At 43.0% G+C, this 26,506-nt stretch overlaps 1 protein-coding gene across 6 annotated transcripts in view; it reads left to right on the forward strand.

Moving 5' to 3' along the window:
* Window positions 1–26,506, forward strand: part of GAB1 (GRB2 associated binding protein 1) — a 534,151-nt gene that overhangs the window by 168,790 nt on the left and 338,855 nt on the right. The window contains exon 1 of one of the 6 annotated variants that reach the window (XM_069631207.1): window positions 11,150–11,168. The exons of the other annotated variants lie outside the window; for them this stretch is intronic. The gene's annotated coding sequence lies outside the window, so the exon portion shown is untranslated. Of the gene's footprint in view, window positions 1–11,149; window positions 11,169–26,506 lie in introns of those variants that run through there. 6 annotated transcript variants of the gene reach the window in all.

The raw sequence follows: 26,506 nt of genomic DNA on the forward strand, positions 1-26,506 counted from the left end.
ATTGGCGGGTTCCGAGTAAGAGGTTGGATTCAAGGAAGTTTTGTATTTGCATGTATGCCACTTTGTCTAAGATTTTTTAGAAGAAAGGGCACGGTCGTGATGGGCCTGAAGTTGGTAGGAATGGCCGGATCAAGGGTTTGCTTCTTTAGAAGTGGCAGTACCCAAGACTCTTTTAGGTTATTCGGTACGGTGCATGTGGTAAAGGATGAGTTGATGAGTTTGGTTATGAATGGCGATAATTCTCTCGCAGCATCCTTACTCAATTGGGCAGGGCATTGATCACCTTTACAGTTGGATGGTTTAAGTCCCAGGATAACTTTTCCATGACACATTTATGTTGGCAGGGGGACATTTTTTTCATGTCTTGCTTTAACTTGTAAACACACATGCAAAGCCATTTTTGTGTCGGTGTTTAAAAATCCTGTTTTTCTTGTGAAAGGGACTTCTGAATTTCTTCTGCCTTTGTGAATTAAAATGCTGCTTTTCCTTTGGTAATGACGGGCCTTTTTCATATGGCCCTTCAGTTTGGGGCCTTTGATTACAACCTACAACACTCTGCTCTCTATCTACCCTACTACTCATCCAGACTCGGCAGTTCCCTGAATTATTATTTCTGGGGTTTGTTGGGTTGCAGAGAGGCTTCAGGGGTTGGCTAAGCACATTTTGGGGCCTTCCATACATTCACGTAGTACTAGAAGCCTATCATTGGGAATCTGCCTTCCCAATAACATCATTCCTAGTACATGCACAGGCTAACGCGCATCCCTAATTCTGCACTCTTCTTTCGATGTACTGGTTGGATCAGCATGCTTCCCATGTTGCACAAAAATTACCTCTTGCCCTCTCTTCTGTTCTTTTCTCCAGAGCTATTTGTCTAATCCTGTACCCTCTTCATCCCGCTGGTATGCTGGTTCCCTTTTCTATTTCCATCCCCTGCTGGGTACATAACAGCACACTACATGGGCAAGCCATGGTGCTGTGAAACCACTATGGTGGCGATTTTGTGCCTTTTATAAAGGCTTTGTGACATAAAATAATGTGAGAATTCTAAGTTTTTTTCTCCTAGCATCTTGATGTTCCAGATTCAGATTGGCATATGCAATGAGGACAATTATTATTCATAGGCATGCAGTTAAAGACACGGCATGCTGAAATGCTATTGAGGCAGTCAAATGATCTTGGTAAGTTAAAAACATATTTATATGAATGTATTAGCATATTTGATCAATGTGAGCACACTTTTAGTATAGCAAGCCACTACAAATGGATGGGACACTTGATGGTGTGGCTCAATGCACTGGATCAGCTTAAGGCACTTGTCCTTAAAAGCAATGACGGAACATGGGATCCAGTAATGGAAGAGTTGCCCAGGCCCCAGTCTGATCAGAGGACTCTGATCATCATATTCTTAGTAAAAGCTGGAGGTTGTCGTCGCTTTGCTCAGTCAGTGATTTTGTCGGTCTTCCTTCAATGCAAAAAACTAGAAGTCATGTATCATTTCTTTGTTTTATTTTGCCCTTTTAAAAAACTACACACAAGGTGAGAGACGGTTGGAAAAGTTTCGTTTTTAATTGGTACAAAGATCTCTGCATGAACTTCCCAAATCTAGGTGGAAGACTTGTTCAGTCCTATCCCAAGAGACCAGTAAGAAGCGTGCCTAAATATGGGGGATTTCGCTGTTTGTCGTACACCCTTAAAATGCCATGAAAATGAAGAAAATATCTTTCTATGGTACCTCTGTTAGACATTTCACTTCATGCATTTCCCAGTGCTCTCGTTGGAGGCAGCGGATAAAGGGATCGGCTCAACCAACACGTTAAAATCCGTTTCCCTTGAGCAGAAAAAAACCTTCCCGCTACAGCCATTTTCTGTGCATCTGATGTCCTGCATTTGGACAATGACATTGCTATAAAAATGGAAAGTGCTGCACATACGCCTCATGGAGAAAGTCGTGTCCGCTTTGGGACATTATTCGGTTTGCATTGGCAACTTGTAGTACAAAACGGTTTGAATTATTTTCCCTAGCACAATGTTTTCAGACATGTGCACTTTAGATAGACGCAGGGCCGGGAGTTGGACTGGTGTTTTTTTTATAGGACATCGGACAATACAGAATCCATGGGCTCGGGCAGAAGAGTGATATGTTGTTTGTAGTACAGGTAACGTGGAGCAGAAGCATACACATAGAAATGAGGTTTAAAACTAGAATGAGGCTAAGCTGTTTATGTACGAGGAGGAAAAAATGGAGCAAGACAATTTCTGCTGGTGTCAGTTGAGGGATGTGCGCGATCAGTGAGGTGAGAACCAGAGTTGCACACTCGCTCGGGTGTCCTCCTGGAGTTCTGTTTTTTTTTTGTCAGCAGCTTTCTGTTTTTTATCAACAGCACTTTGAAAAGAGGGATATGTAGTCGTGCGGTTAAGTTCTGGGTAGCCATTTTAGTTGAAACACACACATGGTGCGAACATGGTGGGGCTCCTTGATGGCCATTCGAAAGTGCTTTCTTCCTTGCACTCTGCAATAGGGTAATTATATTGAAAGGAAGCCCAAGAAAGGTGCTACCAGCCTTAGTGGTCTGATCACTCATACTCCCAATGAGAGCATGTGCCATGAGATGATTGATGGAGCAGAGGAGACGAGGAGCCACTGGCAGAGATGCATGAACACGAGGGAGGGGCTTGAGCTGCCTCAAAGCCTGCTCTGTTGCAAAAGGTGTGAGGGAGAAACAAACGGTTTCCAAAGATTATAGAAGGACAGCTTTGATACATGAGGAGCCGAAGAATGCCTCATTTATTGATCTTTGTTCTACACCTTACTGAGCTACTTTACAGACTTTGGAGCCAAGACACGCTCATTAGCGACCATGGAACCTGTGCTCGGGTTGCTAGTGGCCTAGTTAGCTGTAATGTCGTCACCTGCGGCCCTATACTAGTACATAATCCTTTACCATGCATTATCACCCTCATTCTCCTATTCACATCTTTCCCTAGCCTTTACCTGGTGTCTGTAGGCAAACTGTCATAGAGGTTCACCCTCCCTCTCCCCTCGCCTCTATCCCTTCCCTCTCCTAACCCTCTTATCCCCATCCCCGCTCCCTCACCATCACAAAAGGCATCCTGCCTTACAATTGTGCTCCAACCTCTTCTGTTCCTCGCACCACCCATCGCAAGCTCTACCCTCTTCCCACTCACCCCTCTTTCGCTCCTCCCCCTCCACTTCTTCCTATAATAGTCATACTCTTGGGTTATGGAGTGCCTAATCACTTTATAAAAAAAATACATCCTTCATATCTGTCCATTTTGACAATCCACAACCCCCAGCTTGCGGCCATGGGTATGCCAGAAACTTGATTTCTCCCCAAGATTAAGCCACTTTCACTGCCGTACAGACGGCCTCTTGGTGGTATGTTGTGACCCTGCCTGGGACAATAAGACCATGCTCTTTGAAGGAAAGAAAAGTGGGTAAGACTAGAGGGAGAAGCGGGAGCAGGTAAAAATTAAAATCGCGTATTGGAGACAGATTCTAGGAGAGGGCGGGCAGAGTGTATTTTTTTGGGACGGATTTGATGCATGTAGACTGAAATTATCTGGCTCAGAAGAGAAATAAAGAAAAAAGTGGGCTATTCTAGGATGCATTTAACTAAAAGCAAAATTGCTGTGATTGTAGTTGCTTAATACACAGTAGATCGTATTTGCAGTAGTTGTGTGTGATCATGATAAAGCCAACCCCCCACCACCCCTCCACCATCGGACTATCTCCCACCCCCTCACAATCCTGAGCTACAGATCCCCTCTTACCCCTACACTTTCTTCCTGCACCTTAACCTACTGCTTGATTCCCTTCCCGCGTATGGCCGTACTGGTCTCATGGGTGACTTCAATCTCCCATAGATATCCTCTTCCCCAACCTGAACTTGGCCATCTTATTTTGGACCTCCCGTCACAACCTACCTACTCAAATTCAAACTCTTGACCTAGTCTTTCTATCTGCTTCCCTGATCACACCTAGCTTTACTCTTGATCCTTTTGCATCTGACCACAACCTTCATTTCAGCATCTCTACTTAACCAACTCTCTTCACCCCAGCCCCCTTTCCACCTTCCCTTCTACGTCCTAAGAAACGTTTGAAACTGTCTCATTCGCCTCCCATCTATTCGCGCTCAAATCAACTCCCTTTACTCTTTCTTGACCTCTACCTTCTCTATTGAACAAGACTTAAAGGATTTTATCCTGGCTCTCAGATCACTGTTTGTAAACCACTACCAAGCCTGCACCTTTACTCTCAGCAGCCCTTTGCCTGCAGCCTTGGACCACCCCAGAGATTAGCAACTTCAACAAATCTTGCTCCCCCACACTCCTACCCATCAACAAGGTTACCATTGCCGTACTCACTATGGCTGTGTATGCCAGCCTATTCCAACTACTCCTAGAAACTCACTTCTTCGTCATCGCTGAAAACTGTCCTATACCTTCCAAACTATGCTCGCCATGCCAATCCCATTCTATATCCTCTGTGTTCTCCGTTAATGTCATTGCCCTCTAATTATCATCCGATCTCTAGGATCTGTGACATTTTCCTACCCCCTCCTTCTCCTCACTCCTACTCTTTCCTTCCATTGTGCTGTCCCTCTCCCCACCCATCTCACCATTTGATCTGGCTCCCTTTTTTTGGACTGCTAACTTTTTGTGCTTTGAGTTGGATGTGGATCCCTTTGCATCACAAACCATCAAGACATTGCACCTATAACCTGCTCATATTTCTCTTTGCACTTCAACTCCTGCCCTGCTTCTGGAATCTCTCCTGCTTTCTTGAAGGTAGCCACAAACTATCCTCAAAGGACACTCTGTTAACCCAAAGACGACCGCTAAATACTGGCCACTACTCTACCTCATTACTCTAAACTACTGGAATGCTTGGTCTTCAACAGGATCACCAATTACTTGGCTAAAAACAGATTATGTGAATCTCTTCAATCTGTGTTGTGCCACCTGCACTCTGAATCTACATCACTGACCCATGTCTCCCAACATTCTCGGTAGTGGCGAGAAACCTCTAAGCACTACTTTATCCTCTTCCTCCTTTACCTTCCCAAAGTCTTTAAGAATGTGAATCACCCTCTCTACACCCGGCCCCCCTTGATCAGGGTATCCAATGGAAAGAACTTGCCTGAAGTGCCTCCTACCTTTTCTCATCGAACCTTGTGCATCTCCTGGCACATGGACATTCATGATGCCGTCCCTGTCCTAGTGAGGGTCAAACCAGGCTGTGTCTTAGTCCTACAACTATTTAGCTCCTCCCTCTACAAGCTTATATTTTTTGGCGTTTCATTCGACCTCTTGAGAATAACACGAAATCTTCTTTTCCTGCCTTCACCCTGCATCTCTCCTCAAATCTGGCTGTCTCTCAGCCATCTGCAACTGGATAGCACTTCACTCTCTTGTCCTCGAAGATGGAAGTTTTCTAGGGCACTGGCCAGAACGCCAAGCCTCTCACCCCATCACCAATACCCTCTGCTGCTCCTCTGTCACCACCCCATTCCCTTCAAGGCTTGCAGTCATGGGGCCGTTGTGAACATGCTCTAAAGCTAAAATAGTTCACTATGTCTGCTACTACAATTGTTTGGATCAATCTGTTGAATTTCTGTAAGATCTGCCTTTCTGATCTATAACCGCATCAATGAGGTTTTATGTAGAATGGTAGAATGGACTGCTGCCTGAGCCTCCCTGGGCCTTCCCGTCTTCTTTTTCAACTCCAATCCATCTTTGCCACTTGAACCCTGTGCATCTTTCCCTTTCCTTCACCCACCTTTCCACAACTCCTTCATGCTGGTTGTCTCTCTATGCAAAACCAGTCCCCTCACAAATGTCTGTTACTGGTGATCAAATCACATTAATGGGCAAGCCCTCTTCCCTCCCCTACCTTTCAACCGCTCCGATTTCCCAATACTCCCTTTCTGTCCAGCACCCTTCTGAATCACATCCCTCAACACCCTATGAGAACTGCCAATTACAGACCTTCTCCCTTCTTACCCCCCACTCACAAGCTTTGCCACAGCAGGCAAATGATTCTCATTGCACCAGTGTGGCCCAAAAGGTTTTTGGTACAAAAACCGTCAAGTGTTCGATGGACCTCACCTTCTGCTGCCCCTCAGGCCAGATCTTTGAACACAGGACGGCTGAGGGTTTTGTGGGTTTTGGGGGGGTAGAGTGGTGGGAGGAGAAGGAAGGAGTGCTTCATCAATCTCCACGCTCTTTAGCACCCGTAATACTGAGGATCTAGCATACAGCCATTTGAATCTGTCGCAAATGAACTTGCAACTCCTGAGGGTAGCCTGTAAGGATCCCACAAGATAAAAGTCCATGGGTTGTCACTGGTGCATCGATTAGGGCAGGAGCCCACTTTTAGCCAATCAGAATTGTTCTCTCCTTCATTTCTTACTTGGCAGGCACTAGCTTCAAGACTGACTCTGCACAACCTATTTTTCAGCCATCCGTGCTTAACTATCGAAAGAGGGAACAGATTTTGTCCATATCAAACCCGGCTATAAAGACATTTTGTTGGACTTTTTAGATTGTACTCCAATATGAAGAACCCTATTCTCCCATGGACCTTAATGTAGTTTTGGTGGCTCTCACGAGCAGACCCTTTGTACCCATGGCCTCCGCTGATCTGAATGTAGTCACCTGACACTGACACCTTTGTTGTTGCTATCACCTCAGTTAGGGGGATCAGCTTGAGGCAGGAGGTGTGTGGAACTGCCCCCTCCCACTCACCCCCCCCTTTCCCCACCACCCCTTCATGTTCTTTCACAGAGAAAAGGAGGTCCTCGTTACTAGACTGAACATTTTGCCAAAAATTGTTTAAGTTCCCTATAAACCAAGAGATTTGTCTGCTGGCCGCTTCCCCAACTTTGGCTCCCAAGTGGATCCTCCATAACTTGGATGTTTCCAGGGTTCTCCAGTTTTACCTAGATGGGCATCCCATGTAAGATCTCTGGAGCATCTCATTGTCACCTATGGAGGGCAGATGCCTGGCTCTACCGCTTTTAAATCGTCTATTGCAGGTAGTGGTTTATTGCATCCTAAGGGTTACAAGTTAAATGGACTCTCGCCTCTACATGCTCTTCTTATGGGGGCAAAGGAATCCTTTTGGTGTTCCAGAGCACATTCCTCTTGAGAAAGTTTACAAGGTGGTGACTTGGGCAATCCCTCTAACCTTCTGCAGGCACTCTAGCTTGGATGTCACATAGAGGACTTGTGCTCTCCATATTGCAGGTATGTGCCTCTTAATATGAAGTAAGGGGACAGGACATGGGGGTAAGGGAATGTTACTCACCATAGTGACGACTATACTCCAGCGTACCACTGGAAGTGTCATGACTCGCATATGCCACTTGCAGAAAAAGGAAAGGACTGACGTTTGGAGGATATTGTATCCACAGGGGGGGGTTGCAGCGTGGGAAAGGTGCATTTTCATTGACTTCTTACTTTTTGCTTTTGCTGTGCTGCCCTGCAGTCACACTCTGGTTGCATACCCAGAGGATGATTTACCCCATAAGTATGGGGGAAAGTATACTATGGACTAGGAGAGCAGTAGTCACTACAGTGGGTAACATTTCCTAATGCCAACTTTATATTTATAGTTCATTTTCTTTTCGATGAAACCATATAAACAACTTTATAAATCCAGTTAAGGAAAAGGGCAATACATTATTACAAAAACAATTGAAACAAGTACACAGGAAATTACATATTTTAAAATCTCCCATTTTCATAGAACCCTGCTAATTTCAATTTACAATCCAATGTCTCATGTAATCATCCTAATTTGCAATTTACACTTTCGCAAAAAATGATTTGCATTCATGCAAACCTCTTTAGTATCAGGAATCAAAAACATGCAAAATTTGCTTCATTCATTAATTTGTACTTATTTAACACAGGAATAAAATGAAGACTTTTGGATTCATAGTCTGTAGACAGTAGAAAGACATGGTTGCTGATTTGACTTCCTTGGTGCATAGCTTGCACAGCTGCAGAGGGCGTAGAAGTCCACACTTCTATCCTGGCAAGTTCCCATATGGTGTGTCCGTCATCCAGAACAACCTTTACAAATGGTAGGACTTCTCTGAAAGTAAGATGTAAAAACGCATCAGAAGCTCTTTTTTTTGGATTACTATGCTTAGCTCCCCTCCAAGGATTGCCTCTTTACCCAAGCCAAATCGACTAACATTGTTGGGGAATAGTTTAAAATATGTTTTTAAGCTCTTTGTTAGACAAGTGATTGTCTGAATTTGAATTCCTGGGTTTAAGTTTTGTAGCTGTATTTCGTAGCGGTTAGTGTACCTGCTCTCCATTTCAGGATCTGGTGGGTAAGCTGTCTCTCAACTAAGCAGAGTTCATTTGAAAGCTCAAATTTTAAGCAGCAAAGTAAGGCTCCCTAGTCTGCCAACATCTGAGGTCTTGCTGGAACTGCAATAAGCATTTAACGGGATTAAGGGCAAATCAACGATGGGGAGAAAGAGGTGCAAACGAATAGTAGAATTTGTGCTGCTTTGGGCCATCTTTTGCTCCTAAACAGATTTAATCATCTTGATTTAAGGGGCAATGTATACAAACGGATAATCCTTTCTTTCGGGTCAAAATAAGACAGTTGCCATTTCCCCTTTCACATTTTCTTGGTCCCCTCTGTAGTGTGGTTACAATCAAGGCTCTGCATTGGGACTCCATAGCCACATGATTCAGTCATTTGGGCTGATAATTTATATGGAAACGGATGATTCCCAAGGCTACCAAATCTAGAACTAAATATCAAGAACTGGTATCCCAATCCCCCCAAGTCTGTGTGCCCTTGTGGGTGAATACATTGCTGTCATTTGTATCGGTCACTTTAGTAGTTGTACCACTTTGTCTTGTGTGGTTAGACTTTAGTGATTTTCCTCTTTCACTCCCTTAGAGTGTAGTCAGTCAGGACCACTGTGTTCTCATTGGCTGCTCTGGTCCACACATTGAAATGGTGGAAAGAGGTTTGATTCAAAGGATTAATATTTGAGCCACGTTTGAATGGACTCTGCAATATTTTCTTTTTCTTCAGCTCTTCCTTTGAAGTGTAAACATTGCTACTAATTCTACGTTTCTTAGAAATTGGCAAAAAAACATGTAAACCACAAAAAACCTTTTCTCCCTTTTTCATTGTACTTTAAGATGCCACGTTTCCTCTTGAAGGTCCTGCAATGCGTTTAGGGAATGACTGATGCTAAGCATGTGCTACTTACTCTGAGAGCCACCAGGCCAAAATAAATCGGAAACTCTTAAGGATTCAAATAATCTATCAGCGGGATTGAAGGATCTAAATGTTTTTTTTAGAAGTCACTTACCTATTGGATTTGATACCCATTTTCAGCAATGTGAACAAAACACTTTTATGGCACAACTACAACAAGAAAGGGGTATACATTTTATTCATCTTTGAATATTGTTTTTCTAGTAGATGTAATTTTGTTTATCTGTGTGTATTGTCAGTAGCAAAGACATGGTGGGTCTTGTATACGTGTCTGTTTTTAACTTTTGTTCCTGGGCAACCTATACATTCAACTAAGATTATCCTTTTAAGTGTCAAAACCGCCACTAATGGGCTGGGAGAGCACAAATAAAGGCTATCATTTTTTGTGGTTGTATACCTATCGTGATTTGACCAGCTCTTCTGGTAATCTTCGTGCCTGCCTGGGATCAGTGGACACAGATGAGTTTCAACCAACTAAAACTGAATGGGGATGAAAGCGAATTACTGTAGGTAAAAGAAACGTGATTTACATGATCCGGTGAGTTTTGTACCTTTTTTGTATGGTCATTTGTCCTACACGAGTGTATCTGGTATAAAGAAAACTACTTGTGTAAAGATAGATACTAGCCTATCTTTTACCGGATGGATATCCAATGTCGTAAGAGAGGGTTCGATCGTCTCTGCCAGCGCCGTAGGATCCTAAAGTACTTTCTGCCAAATGCGGATGATTATTATGAATTGCCGAATTTCTGCGAGGCCGGACTATTGCAACTACTTTTATTTCGATTCATTCTCTGCCTGAAAGATTCAAACTCTAACTGCAAGAGGACTTTGAAATTGTGTCTCTGGGCCTGTTTTACAAAGTCCTTGCATAAGCTTCATTGCCGTTCTGTGCCAATGCACTGTTTTGGTGCATACGGTCCTGTATAGTAAAGGCGCACACATTCCACTGTATTTAAGCGATCTTGAGCAATCTGCTTCACTAGCAGTGATTTTTTTGGGAAAGCGGTGAAAACGGGGCTTTGTGATAAATAGGAAGCAATTTGCGTAATTGTATAGCTGTTTCACTTTAAATGGCACCATGCTACTCTTTGGTGTACGAATCGTACACTAAAGCCCCAAACAAAAAAGAAATCGTGAGAGGAAGGGATCGAAAATAGCAGAGTGGTAAAAAATAAAGGCTACACATTGAAATGAACGGGGACCAATACACATGCATGTGCTGGGTAGGACTACATGCAGCTGTGTTAACGCTGCAGGGTGTGGGCATGGTTGAATGTATTACTAACCTATTTCAGGTGTGCCGGTTGGTGGTCGACCCATCACTGCAGTGATGCATGCACATGCACCTTAGCACACAGGCCAACTAGAAACACGGACCAGCACAGCACAGCACAGCAGTAACGCTTCTCCCCTCTCAATAAATGCAAATACAAATGATTGTCCCGCCTATTTCTCTGGTAATTTCCTGACTCGTATGTTTATGGTTTGGTTCATGTTGGGGCAGGCATTTATGATTATGTTGGTGCAGGAGATTATTTTACTACAACTCTTTTTCAAAAAAGTAGAATTCCCTTGTTTGCATGTTCATATAACGAATGAAAAAAAGTCTACACATTTTGTTTAAAATGGCTAATTCTTTGAGCACATTTTTCTTTTTAGTACTTAGAGCCCCCACCCCTTCGTGTTAATTCATAGTGGTCCGTCTCTTACAGTTGCTGTTATTCTCAGCCCATTGTGTCTACTTCCTGTCGGTCAGAGGTCATTTGGATAGGGTGGTGTATGGGGTGGGAAGCTCACTTGTGGAGTGCACAGAAAGCGTCGCCTCCTTTCGCATGGAAGCAACTGCACAGACACAAGAGGTGCCTCTGTCACTTGAGGAAAACTGGTAAGTGCAGGTCTTTAGACATGAATTGAAACGAGGTTTTTGACGTGTTAAATATCTGACTATATGGATGTTTAGTGGCTTGGGCGTTGATGCTTTTCTGTAACTTAGTACAGCTGGATGTCGTATTACATTCGTACAAAAAGGCACCGATGTTGCGTTGCTCTTTGCTCTGTTCTTGTTGGTGAAGGACTAGTTTATGGTTCTGAGAAGACTGAACTTGTGTAGTATGAGGGGTGTTATACCTATATAATGTCTATTGTCCAAATCACAAACATTGACATGTGTGCTGTGATCACGTGCCGGAGCTGCTGGTTTGAATGACGATTTTTCGTTAATGAGAAGAAAAAAATGGTCAGAGGGCTTTGCTCTCTGGTAAATATAACCGTTGTTTGTCTGCGTTTTCCAACCCCTCCTTCACGTCGCCAATTCCTATCCCTTTCCTGTCTCATCTCACTCTTTTCTCGTCTCTCGACTTCCGCTCTCACTGTTTGTTTTTTAGGATTCGTCAGTGCGATTCATTTTCTGCCACTTTCTATTCAGCAAATCAAATCTAGCTTCTCATTTATTTTGTTTGTCTCGCGGCAAGAATACATCTGTTCAGCCTCTAAACAACACGAGAAATTCGATGAAACCTAGTTATTAACGCCCCATTTTCCCCTTTGTCTTTCGCTTCCGTTTTATTAAAACGTAAACTAAAATATGGCGCAGCTGTGCGGTTTGTCGCATATGGGTGCTAGGTTTGTCCCAATGAACAAGCCCTTTTGAATAGTTGATCTTTCTACTGAAGTGCAGATTACTGACCAGAGTAGAAATTCCAACCCTGTAACTTGCTTGCAAATGCGTCCTGTGCAAACTGCTGTCATAGGATGTAATCCCGACAGGGTGGAGGCTGGCAAACATCCCCTCAAGGTTGATGAACGAATAACCCCTGTTACCCATCGAGAACAAATGTTGTGCAATGAATTTTGACTAATTTGTGACACATACGCACAATGCCAACTATGTTTATCAGCATTTGTACTGCAACTGTCACCGGTGCACCGTCACACCGTCACCCTGTGGTGCTGAGGCGTGGATCCAAGCATAGAGGTGTTGTGGCGTCCCTGCCAGCAGGGAATGCTACACCCACCTTGCTCCCATACTGCTGCCTCACACTGCACTCCCTCTGCGGCATCATTACACCATTGCCATTTAGATCACGTTTTATCGGCTTGTACTTGAAAGTAATAAGTAAAAAATAACAGACAGTATTACAAAAATGAATTTATTCATTGTCCCATATTTGTTAAATATTGTTTAAATTGGGGGTCTGGAACCTTTGGCTCGCCAGATGTTTTGGACTACAACTCTCATCAATCCCAGCCAGCAAAGTCCGTGGTGAGGAATCGGGGCAGTCGTAGTGCGAAACATCTGGAGAGCCACGTGTTACAGACCTCTGGATGACGGGCACTCTTGAATGTTGCAGTGCAAAAAGTCTACTGCTGTTTTGTAATCTATTTTTTCAACAAATATTTTTTTTCTCTCAGTTCAAAGTGTAGCAAGAGCCAATAGCTCAGTTCAGCTAGTTGGTGAACACACTGCTCAAGCACTCCAGGGGAAGAATGGATGAGGGGGGTGGAAGAACGGGATGGAGATGGGCAGTGGGTTGGGGCCACTGGTGGAAATGTAAAACATTTATTGGGGCAAACCGTCACTTCTTAGGAGGGGTGGGGCTTTGGGAAGGAGGGGGCGGGGACAAGGGGCATAGCCCCTGGCCAGGTTTGCAACACAGGATCTCCATATAGGATCCAATCCTGGCGATTTCCATAAAAGCAAAGAGCATTATGGGAACAACATAATGTCCACAATTTTAAATGTTAACCATGCCTAATAGTGATTAAGAAAACCTTTTAAGAAAATAATGGACTTTGTCTGTAAAATGCGGGACATATACCAGTTTGAACAGCTGCAGCTGTATGTATGCGAGGCTTCGGCAGTTTCTGTATGCAGGCTCCAGTACTGTGTGTTCTGAACGCTCATTGAGGAATGGGTTGTGCAGCGGGAGCAGCCTGGGCTACAACGAGCAGACTGCTTTCAGAGGACTCGTCATGAACGCTCAGTCTTCTGAAAGCGCTCTGCTCGATGAGCCACAGGATCTGCGAGAGTTGTGCCTGGGATCCCCTGGGTCTGGAGGATGGAGCGGTGCTCCGGTAAGACTTTTCTTTTACCGCAGCGCTGCTCTGTGGTGTTCCGGCCCATTTCCTACACTGGGTAGGGGAGGGGTAAGGGGAAGTTCCATGATATTTAAAGCAAACTTAGGTTGTGTTCCTCAGTAGCACTTTGAAATAGCTTCAAAGAACGTTTTGGCATTTGTAACCTAAGTAGGTAGGCGGAGGTGAAGCATTCCTACTGCCATATTGGTATAATTTCTTTAGGTACTTAAAATTATATTGGCCAAATGGTGTGAACGCATGAGTGTTTAGTGTGAATAATCTGCATTATGGTGAAAGTGCCCCAGTACAGGATGCCAATATCTATAAATTGGCTTCAATGCGCAGGCACATCATGGAAATGGCTGACAAACAGATATCCAGGGCAAACCAAGTGTCTTGTGTGTAAGGGAGGAAGGGTCTTTTTGCCCTCCCCCTGTACATTCTGCATGAAAGGAACCTGTTTGCTCATCCTATCGCAGGGAGACGTCCCCCTCTGTCTTTCCTCTGACTACAACAGAAGGAAGCCATTGGATGACACACAGACTCCATTTTGTGCCACCCCAGACTCCATCTTTTTACTAGGCTGCACAATGATTTCTAAAAAGCCTTCTTTCCCATTGTCCAGCGCTGGGCACACCCAGCCCTGACACCCCCTCCACCTCTTCCCCTGTATGTGCCGCACCGGCCCTTTTCTCACGGAAGCCCAGGCACGAATTGTTTCAAACAGAAACAGCATTCTTTCTCTTCCTCTGAGCTCATTGCCCTGCGTGTGATCTGGGCAAATCTTGACTTGTGTACTCATCCGTCTCCACAAACCTGCTCCTGCTCATTTGACCCCTACCTTTAGAAATTACTGCCTGCACAACCTTTTGCCCCTCGGCTCTTCTTTCATGTAACGGTTTGAAAGGCCCTTCCCCCGCGGACCACCCTAAATTGCCCCCCATATACCTAATCCTGTGTGAGCATATATTCTCCTTGGACCCATCAATCCGTCTATTGAACCATGAGGCACCAGGGAGAATGAATCACAGATCAAATTCCCCCTGATGAGGCACCTGGGGAAAAGGACAACTGGACCCCTGCCCCCATTAAGGGCTGGGTTAGAATGTGTATGTTTGCCCACGACTTATAAGCGACCCCTCATTCTGGGACAAGTTTTATGCCCCGCATTTCTCTTTGCATGCCAATAATTATTGGGTAGTTTAGATTAGCTAGAAACATTGCATCTTGTGGACCCAGCCTGACCTTCACCCTGCGGAGATGAGTCCAGCTGACCCACATGCCCACAGACCGCCACAGCAACCAATCGGAGGCTGGCACTGTTTATTGTTACATAGGGGCCCACCAATGAACATTGTTATTTTTCACTGTAGGTCATGACCTCGGTCATGACGCGTTTTTGCTTTATAATGTACTGTTCATGTATTGTTTGGCAGAGCGCTCTCAGGGCAGCAGAGTCCTCTGCATGCATCTTTTACCTGATAGAAACTTTGTTCTACTTGCAATCTATCTCCTGGTCTCATTCCCTACTGGGGTGTGTCCATTTATTCTGAATTTGGGATCTGCGGTTGGAGAATGACCACCTTCATGCGCCAAGGTGACATTTTAATGATTATTGCAGTCTTAGTCCATCCTAGATAAGTAATAACGCATGCCTGCTGTGTGTTTCAGTGTTCAAGAGGGGATGCCCTAACCTCTTGATTTACATGCATAAGAAAGAGCATGAACACCAAATCTACTGCGCTGAGCCCAACATTATTAGAATTTAATATTCAAACGCGTGTTTGTGATATTACTGTATTGACAAATGCATGGTGTGCTTACAAAGCCAACACGTGTTTCGACCATATGCAGTATTTTTCAAAAATTAACCTTCGAGAATGCATATGTACACAAATATTACCAACATTAATGGTTTGACCGTCAATCAGTCGACCAAATAAAAAGGTGCAATTTCAAATTTTCATCATGATTGAAATTCCAAAAAAACAAATAATAGAAATCTATATCGGGAGAGAACCCCAATCCAAAATCAGTGAATTTCATTCAGTCATAAAGATATTTACAATATCAAAATTTAGATCAATCAACCATATAATAGATAATTACAAAAAGACAAAGCCAATGACAAAACAATGAAAAAGCTGTAATTGGGTGATCCTGCTAAAATAATACATAGTTATAATACACTTGCACTGGTCAATTCATGGTGATGAACACACATGCGCCTTCTGGGCTGCCAGTGCCCTAGTGCCACTCCACCGTATAATTGGTGCCTGTCTGCGATATTGTGTGGGATATGGGAGGGCAGTGGGGTGAAAGTGAGATGTAGTCCTCACGTGCTGAGTTAGTGTCCACAGTCGACCTAGCAGTGTCTCTATAAAATCTTAATTCGGTAAAAAGTAGTAATAAACTCACCTATTATAATGCCATGTGGCCAATGGTGATTAGCCTGAGGCCGGTGAGGTATCCACGCTAGTGAGTTATCCAAAATCTATAAACTGGGAATAAATGCTATTAGTAATGGCATTTTAGTTTTAAATATCTATAATCCTAGTGTTAATGTTCAGATAAATGGCTCACCCGTATAGTCACCAGCTGTTGATTGTAATACATCAATAGTGTCTCTAATATCCTAGTAGAGTATGCTTGATGGAGTAACATTCAAACGCTGCAATGCAGATAAAGGGTAGATTAATCCCTGGATCTTTGGCATTTGGTCACAGTGAGCTGGTGCGCCTATACAATAAAAAATGCTCACCTAAATGTGTGAAGATGACTGATTGATTTGAAGTTCCTTTCCTTCGAGTACTTAATTTGATTCTCTATACATCTGGGGAATAACGTTACATTATATGGTGAGAATAAGCTTCATTTAGGTGCCCTCTTGAAAGGGTCTAGATTGTCCATATCGATTTGGCTTACCTTGGTGTGTTCTAAGGGGAAGTGCCCCGTTTGGTTCACTTGGCTTCACTCGCTCAGCGTTCAACATGCTGTATTAGCTGCCCGCCATTTTGTTTCATTAGTTGATGTACGTTCTGATGATGTTGCGCGTTTACTAGGCGTGATGTCATTGCATCGCGTCTGTTCTCGCATTCAGGCTTTTGGCCCGAATGGCAACTGTGTGTCCATCTACTTATAAAGTGATCTCAATAACTGTTTTGTCTACATCCTGTTGTCTTAAAATGAATGTGAGAAGACAGCTTTATATAAGAGTCCATTACCTATCACATTATCAACTCTCTGTTAACATAACAACTTGCTGTTGGTAGCATTACATCATGATCTACATTGTAGTTACATCCTCTTCTTTATATACTAGTATACTAAGGCAGGGTTGTGTATCTCCACAGCTCCCTAATCTTCCACAATCTAGCATCACGGTATGAGTTTTTATCAACTTCCTCCTTATGTGTAGTCCATTATGCTTAAACCACATCGCATATCAATGGAGACTATTCACTCCAACCTTATTGGCTAATGTGCGTTCGTTCTGTATTGCTCAATACGTTCTTCATTCGTTCTTTAAGAACCACAATTATAAAGTGGCCCATGGTTAAATTCATGTTGCTGTATATGGCATCTCACGGATAAGCAGCCTTTTATAAGCATTCTAAATTCACTTGCTATGTTTAACCAACACATGTATACAAATCTTGTCTTTCATGTAAGACATTTAAAGATACTGTTCAAACTGACCCGTGTACATTGAAACATATAGGGTTCTTTCTACTTATTGTACAGTGTTAGTAATATCTGCCTACTCTACGGGTGGCAGATCTGAGTTATTATTGGTAGGCACATTCATAGTTGTTAGTGGACAAGTGCCACTATGTGCCTCTTGCTTCTGGTAATCGGTCTGCTAACTGCGTGGCAGCTGTTACCTTTGAAACATCATGTAGTTATGGTGTTGTGTTTAATGATAATTTAGTGATCAATATCAGCTGACCAATTATGAGCAATTATTTTACCTTGGTAGGCTATTCAAGTTCTTAAAGGAAACTCCTTGTTTCCTGACATAATTCATAAAAATACATTAATTTCATGCTCTTTATTTAGGCCAATATGCGTACTACGTAGTCTGCATATAAGTTTGGATTCCATTTGTTGCAGCAGCAATTTCCGGTCTCCTCGCTTGCCACAGTTCGCTAGCTGCAGACTTATCCTTTTGATGTCCCTTATATCATCTAGCTAGTGGTTTTGCTGACAGTGATTGGCTAGCAGGAGTCTTGGTTGCTGAGAGTGAATGCGTTTTCCCTGGTATCCTTAGTTCACAGATTGTGCTCCCAATCTAGAGCTTCTTGCATACAGATGATTGCATAAACAACACATTTGCTTCTACAATTTATGATGTGGATATGTTTACGCATACTGCAGCTACTGCACTTGTAAAACCCTTTACATGAGTGTTTTAGCCATTCTATATTTGCACTTGCTGATTCTACAATATCTTTCAGAAAAGATGGCCTTTGCTTGGTTTTAAGGATTGGCGCTCTCATAAAGATGAATCCTGGTTCAGGTCTATTACTTCCTGTAATTCAGGATCCAAAGGTTAGAAGATGGCAATGCCTTTTTACAAGTTGGTATAATACATTGTTGTCTTTTGAATATCTCGTGATGATTCAGATATTGGGTTTATCGACTGTTAGTTTTAATAGTCAATGCTGATTGGTTACTTTGGTGATCTTGTCCTGTGCTTGGGTGACACATTTCCTTGATTATCTTCTGTCGGAATCTTTGAGTTATGATGTCACATTCCTCTTGAAATACTATGTCCTCATTGCGATTTCTTTTTGCTCTGTGAAATTCACCTACCCGGATGTTATCTATTGTTGCTTTTCTATGTAACTTGTTGCAAATAGAGTGGAATTCACTTCTGTTGGCATTCTGAATGTCCAAGTATATAGTTTCCCTTGTCTGACATAAATGTACTGGTCCAAGAAGTCTATGCATGTTCTGTCACTTTGACCAATTAGTTCCAGGCCTAAAGAGATGTTCTTCAAAACATTTACTAAATCTTTGTGACGTTCCTCAGTACCTGGGTTTATGGGCATCAGGCTAAACGGTGTGTCCTAAGTGGAGCTGATTTGCTTTAGGATGTGGAGATCTGATGGCAGAGACTCTGGACTTTCCATGGCAGTTCTGAAAAATGTCAGAAATGTTTAGTTTTCTAGATCTGGAAGATGCCACTGTATCTGGAGGCATGGGTCTGAAAAGACTCCTAGTTCTGGGTTAATGTTGTAGAAGCTATAAGAGTGGGGTTGTGATTCTCTCCTTTTTTCGTCAGTTCACATGAAATACTTGGCTTTACTTCCTTCTCTCTGGTTGTTGAATCTCCAAAGACCTCTGCACAAATATTGCCCATGCTACTGGGCCAGGAGTTGTCTATTGTGGGCAGCAAAAGTGTGACCTGGTCCATATTTGCAACTTTATTAACCCTGCTGCCTGGTGATACAAAGTTTTCTGTTTATACCGTGTTTGTTGTAAATGTTGCTGTAAAAAGTCTCTAACGAGGGTCATTCTTTTTCCTGGTTCTTTGGTCAAACTGGGCATTGTTGGTGCCTGAATCCCCTTATTGTTTCCAAATGTTATGTCTAACCCATCGGATAGTGGTTTCCCATATACAAACTTGAATGAGGTAAAACTGGTTGATGCTGCAGCGGTTTTCCGGGCTGCAGTTTGGGACCAGCTCCTCAGTTTTTCCCCATCCTCCGCCATCAATTTACTCAATATATTCTTAAGGGTTTGATTGACTCTTTCAACCAACCAATCCGTCTGAGGACATGTCATGTTTGTGTTAGAAGACCAAGTAGATCAACTAGACGATGTACTGCATTCCAAATATTCTGTACTGTTTATTTCTGCATATAAGTAGGGTAACCTAAGAGGATGCACAGATTACAATAGCATGCATGCTTCGCGTGGCCGGCAGAGCGTGTACCCTTACAGAATAAATGGTGGTAGTGTCTTGCAGACATGAAGGAATGTTTTCACTTTCCATCCCACAATCCCAATACCTGGACATTTGTGTGGCTGCCTAGCCATTTATTGGGAAGCCCTAGCATTGGTGTTAATACAAGTCTTGACAAAATTAGCTGGTATTTTATAGCAACATGCCATGATGGTAGAAACTGGACATATGCCTGCAATAGCTCACAAATGGTGAATGCCTGACCAATGCCAATCAGATACCTATATATGGTCTATACAAAAGTCAAAATGGTGGACTTTGGCAGTGGTTGGTTTTTTAATTTATTTGTTTGGGAATTGTAGTTAAAATGCCAGTGAAGCCCTTCCCAGATTTGTTGAGATGGTTTTTTCGACAGGTCAATGTCAGTCGTGGTATGATCCTCAACCGACTAATCCATCAGTGAGTCGACTGGAAAAATTATTGAAATAAGTAATAATTGATTTTCTGTCTTGCTAAAGGATAGCATGAAATCTCTATTTAGGATAAGTGATGGCCAAAATGTGTGTGTTCAGAAATATGTGGTTCTTTAGGAAATTGACTTTGTGAACGTGTTGTGCTGGATGCAATATTTCAATTGTTCATTAAACACCTCATTAGATAAGATAGTAATGCAGGAGAGAAGTTTACAGGAACTGGGGTTATTTGGGGTTTTTAAAAATGAATCAACTTTAAATGTAAATGGAACTTTCTTGCTTCAAGCCGTTTTGTAATCTGGTTACATGGAATATACTCACAAAGGACTACAATGAAGCAGATTGAAAATATGAATCATGCTGTGTTCAGAAAAATGTATTTATGTTGAAAATGTGCGAGGACATTATAATATTAGCATGTAGGCCAAGCCAAGTGCGAATGTTTCATTTTTGGCTTGCTAAGGTGTTTAGTTGTGAGGACGTTATAAAGAATAGCATTCCTTCACAGCTGTTAGCAAATTTGTGATATATATTCTGTTTACAGTTTGTAAAGACCTCAGTTTTGTTACATTTTAGCACAGTTCTTTCAGGAAAAAATGCGGTGTTGACACAAATAATGGAAGGGTTTGCTAGAAAGGGAGAGCTTACTATCCACCAGAGCACACATACAGGTGAAAACCTTATGAGTGCACTGAGTGTGGGAAAGGGTTTGTTCAGAAGGGACATCTTACACACCACCAGAGAAAACATACAGGTGGGAAACCCTATGGGTGCATTTAGTGTGGGAAAGGGTTTTCTACAAAGCAAGAGCTTACTAGCCACTGGAGCACACATACATGCTTTCCGTAAAGCTATGAAAACCATCCTCTTCACATAAGGTTCCTCACAGCACCATGAATACTAATCAAATGTCCCACTGCATAATCTGCATTGTAATGATCAAATGCATAAGCTGTAATGACAACTATGTTTGTAGCAATCATAATGTGCCAACGACTGCTACCATTCCTGTACCCCTGTAACTAAGCTCCTGCAAGTAACAGCGCCTCAATGCCCCTGGGCTGTTTGCGCGCTATATAAATATAAATAAAAATAAATGGCAGGTAGCAAGCCAAAAATAGCTATCATCCTTGCTGGCAAGCACCAGCCCTACATTTTATGAATTCAAAATGCTCTCAATCTGCAATGAAAGTTAAACATGCCTAAATGCTCATTTGGATTTTTTTCCCACCTCGCAACAAGCACCTGGCCCTACCTTTGCTTTACCCACATTTAAACGGGGTTTGAATGCAGACTAGTTGACATGATAGATTGGAATGGGGGAATTTTCTGCTGGTGAAATTGAATGCGAGGATTCAGCCTACCCTCCACCGCAGCGGTGAAATTCCGAGGCCATCTGCTGCTGGATGCATACTAAATCAGTGGTACATTTGTGGTGTTTTATGCACCCGGCTGCCAAATATTATGCCGTTTGTAAGGTCAAAAAATGATGTGCGCTCTGGCTGAAATTGCATCAATTTCAGCCAATCTAAGTATATGAGAATTTAAAAAAACTACTGAAAAGATTTCCTACACCCAAATACTGCAGGTAGAGCGGCAGTGGGGTTGCATTTTCTCCTAACCTGCCATTCCTTTCTACAGCCAGGAATTGGACATCTGAGTGTGCCCCTAATTCTAGCCTCTCATTGCCACTGAGTGACTTCAACTTCATGTAACACTGCTGAAAGTAGGTGTCGGACCTGCTTGTTACATTGCAGGCTGCATCACAGGGAAAAGCTATTGACCAACAGGTATGTTTTGAGAGAGTTTTGAAGTGGGTGCTTCATTTCTACCAGGTTTGACCCATTTCGTGGAGCATCCATTTCAATTTTGGAGTGCCTTTTTAAAGAATGTCCTATCCTTCAGAGAGGTGCTCTTTGGGATGGAGGTACACTTAAGACACTTGTGAAATGTTCGTATACCCATCCGATAATGTCACAGGGTTCTAGGTACCTCCTATGAACACTTAGATGAGGCAGTAGGATTGTCCAATTCCGAATTGGTCCACTGCGCGTCTGGGCTGAAACCAGACTCAATCGCAAACTTTGTAACCCGCTTCTATAGGAGCAAAGTTATCTGAAACCGCCTGTGAAACGTTAGCTATAGCTAAGCGCATATACCATATGTCAAACCCAAGGAAAGCGCATGCAATTGGCACCCAGTTATTCAATGTAACTAGAGTTAGTTCTCATAGTGATGAGCTGCTGCTACAAACAAATGTGTTTCATTTTCTCAGACGGAACTAACATGAATTTGACAAAAAATATAATGCAAGATATAATTTGCAGTTTTGCAGAAAAATAAACCGTACAACGCTAAAATAATTATATTTAAACAATTAAAAACCCTGCCGTAAATATACACTACTTTCCCCTTGAAAACAGCAGGATAACAATACCTGTCACGTTGCCCAAATCTCTAAACCCATCTAATCAGCTGTTGCTCTGCAGAGATGGCTGGCAGTCTTCACTCTGTTAGTCTTCTTTGTTGAAGATTCCCTCTACACCTTTCCCACAGAAACTGCAACACACCGTTCCTCCTTCCTGCTCCTCTTTGAGCTGCACTTACTCGGCTGGGGTATGGACTCTGCAGCAGTATCTTGAATAAAGACCTTATTTTTAGGTCGTGCTACCCCTTCCGCAGTAATTAAATGCACAATGTATTCTTGCAAGTTAGTCCTGTAGGAAAGCCCAGGTCTTGAATCAAAAAGATAACCTAGTAGCTAGCCCTCAGAAGGGATGCTTTCTACTTAAATCACTTTAGTTTCATGTGGAATCTGAGGAAACTGTTTTTTTTTGTACTTCATTCTGCCTGAGCCGAAACACCAAAAATATTCATGAAAAAATTAACATTTATATGCAACCTGTTTTATACCACAGATTGATAGACAGTCCCCAGTGCCTACTGCATAAACCTTTTAATGAGTGATGTGAGCAAGCAGAGCGTCCATATGGTCGTACATGTATACATTTACATGACATTACCATATGGTTGTTGATGCTGGGGCCAACTACAGTTCTCCCACAACTGTTATACTAACAGCCTACTGCTGGGATATCCACACCACAGAGGCATACCTCCCATTGGGAAGACGGTATCTGCTAAGGGAATGCATTTAAAAAGGGACTACCTTCATATGGCCTATGATGAAAGGGGTGAACATGTTTCTCACCTGTGTATCTATGCTCTGCACCGGTTTACAATCTTTGGCTTCCCAGATGTTGTGGACTACAACCCCCATCCGACCTCATCAGAGGCAAGTGAGGGATCATGGGAGCTGTAGTCAAAAATATTTGGAGATCGCAAGTTGCAGACCATGTTGAATGCAGTTTTCCCTCTTCCTTTTCTTCATAACCCCATCTAAGCCTAGCTACTTTGAAGAAACTTGCACGAGCCATTGTGGTTTAGATTCTGAATTGAGGGAAAGGTCAGTGGATTCTTTTAATGGGCATGGGGATGGAAATAAATGGGCTGCTGGTGGCAAGTGACTGGAAATTGCACTTTGTTTTAGTTAAATACGTCGTATTTGTGTATAAAGATGATAGGGTAAAACAAGTAATCCATATCCTTCAATAAAAATGGTGAACAAACCACTAAATGATTTTCCAGAATAACTAGTAGGAACGTCTTGATTCTATTAAAGAAACAGCGGTGATCAATTATGATTCTCTTCCTTCCTTCGACCACTCGACCACCATATAATTCAAACACCTTCTTAAACTGTAACAACTATATTTGGTGTTTTTCTTTGGAAAATGTGCGTAGTTGGTCTCGCGGCAGCTGGTACTGATGCACCAATCACTGTTCTTTTAGCTCATGAAGGCCTTCCTTCTGGTCTCAGTCCTCTTTCTCTAGCATAAGGGCTCCCAGTAGGTCTGTAACAAAACCAAACAAACTCATTTTGAACTGGCTGCAACCTCCTAAACTCTACATTTATTAGATGGTACCCCTTGTTCCAATGTAGGCCTTCTTTACTTATGCACCTGAAGGAGGGCATTTTCTCTCTGTGTGTGTGTGTGTGTGTGTGTTGTGTGTGTGTGTGTGTGTCTGTGAGACAGCTCATATCGAGTACCACGATAACTGCGAATTAGAAATGGATCGTGACAAAGCATTAGTTACCATAAACCTAACAGTAACTTCATAATGGATGGGATAATACTTGTCTCTGTCTTTCATAGAATCCAGACTTATTCTGGAAAACCTTCATTCTGTGTCTAGACTTGTGGCGGGCCATATGCTCCGATTCACCACATCGGTCTGCCTTCTTCATAATGTTTTCCAGATGCACAAACACTTGAAAGGCTTTTGAGGCACTTGCCCATCTTGTGGAATGGGCACCAAAGAGGTTTGTGTCCCATGCCTGTGCCAATGCCCAGCGCACATGGCATGAGAGTGAAGGAGAGGTGGCTTTATGTGGATTCCTCAATAAATTGAGCAGTTGACCTGTTGGGTCTGTACAGTGTTTTTGGGGCTCCCTCTTGTTTTGAAACAAGGGATCAAACAATTTTGGATGGTCCAAGAAATATTTGTAGGTGAGCACCCGGGAATTACTGTGTGCCTCGATGTGTGAAAAAGACCCCTTCTAGCTACTATGCTCGTTCTCAAATATCTAGCACTCAGGCATCCAATACTCTTCTACATGATAGTGGATGTGATAGTTTTCAACATACTGGGCGTGGCTATGTGGCAAAGGTTCCTATTTTCAAGACAAACCATTTCACGACTGCAAGAACATCCCATAACACTGATTAACGTGGGGGAGGGGTCGGGGGGGGGGGCAGGTGGATGGTCAATCTAATGCTCTTCATTATACAACATACCAAAGGCTTCTCCCTGATGGGGTTTCCCCTCCACTTGGTCATGCCTAGCGATATAGCAGAACGGTATCTGTTGATGCCTTCTGCATCTTTTGGCATCCCTGACAGAAGAGCACAACACCAGCTAGAGGGGCTGAAACTGTATGCACATGTTGAGGCCGAGTACCACTCGGATGTAGAAGAGGCCAGGTTTTGTAGATTGGGTTGGTTGCTTTTCAGGAAGACCTGGCATGCTTCTAAATTCTGGGAAATCCTCCAGGCTGTTCATATCAGTGATTCTTCTACAATTAAAGGATGTTGCCTTTGGGACTTGAAAGAAGCTGAAGACGAGTCAAATTGGAAAATCTGTTTAAATTTCCAGAAGAGCTGGAAAACATGCTTAAATCATCCAACAGGGATCCATCTGCACTGCCCCTGCCGGCCTCTGTAGAATCGTTGCTAATGCATGGGCTATAAGGATGAACTACCGAAACGCATACTATACCCTGTGCATTTAAGGCTGGAGAAAAGTATCTGAGGCTGTCTCCGAGTCAGTCCACAACTGTAAAATCAGAGGAGGAGTGTTGACGGGAGGGAGAGATTTGTATGAAAATTATCCCATAGTTGCTGCAGTTTCTCAAAAACAACCTTGTTGAAGTCTCCAGTCGCTGTAGTCCATGATAGATCTTAAACTCAACTCCAATGTGCCACTACATTGGAGACTGCTGGCAGGTATTCTGCTGTAATCGAATTCGGTCCGTCGAGACAGTAATGCATGTACATTTTGCACTGCTCTTCCAGAAGGTTTAATCGTGTATCACTGAGATGACTGATAAACCACTGCAGAGACTTTGTCCGTCTTCAGTAGTGCAAAGCAGTTGACCCTGTCCTTGGGGGGAGGGCAGGGGGGGGAGATACTGTCGGGAGCGCTAAAAAGTTTATATGCACGTCTGTTTCTCGTGCTTGCCACTTCCTTGCCACCGGGCACCCAAGCCTTCCCCTCCTTCCATATAATTCTATTACCATGTCTAGTGCTGCCGCAGAGAAGGCCCGGATATTACAGCAGTGAAGCTGCGCTTTCTCTTCCTGGAAGAGGGCTGCTCGTGCGCGCAAGAGGCTCCTTCTCAGATGTATTGCCTTTAACCTTTGATAGGCCCTATAATGTAGAGGACCCGGGAAGATAGTCTGAATCGATGACGACAACAGACCTATTACTCTGGCTGGCTCCCTGAGCAGGAAACCGTATTTTTGATCTCACAGCAGGCGGATCTCTCGCAGGCTTAGGCCTTAATTTCCCAATTTGAGAAATCTCAAATCTTAAAGCAGAAGACATGGGTGACACACGTTCTTCTACAAACAACTTGTGTATAAAATGAGTTTAAAGAAATATACCATTGTAATATGCTTAGGCACTCTTTATTCCTCGTTAAAAAGGCTTTTTAACCTCTCCTCCTTTTCCCGTTTGTACCGCTCCCCAGACCAACGTCTGGAGACCCATGGCCGGGTAACAATGTATCCCTCTTTTGGCAAGACGCTGCGCTGAAAGATCAAAATGATGTCGACTGGTTCAGTATAAAAGCGGAGCAGCGCAAGACATTGCGATAGGCTCAAACTTGTTTAACATGTTATGAAGAGTATGTGCTGACCGGAGGCACGTATTCTGCTCCTGTTCATTTGCCAACTCAAACCGCATATACTTCAACCACCTTTTAAATTATAAAAATGTTCCACAAGCCTAGGGAAATAGCAGCAGAACGTTCCATAGCCTGTTGTTTGGTTATGCTTAAGGTTACGTGTCCGCTTTGTGGGCAGTGGCCCTCTTCAGCAACTTTGATGCTAATGTGTGTTATTGTTTTATGTGTTTGTGGAGTGCTACGTGCCTCTTGTTGGCCACGTACAAAGGTCTTTTCTTAACTGTCAATGTTGC

The sequence above is a fragment of the Ambystoma mexicanum genome, chromosome 6q (genome assembly GCF_040938575.1).
Source record: "Ambystoma mexicanum isolate Mex_15411 chromosome 6q, UKY_AmexF1_1, whole genome shotgun sequence".
Taxonomy (NCBI): Eukaryota; Metazoa; Chordata; class Amphibia; order Caudata; family Ambystomatidae; genus Ambystoma; species Ambystoma mexicanum.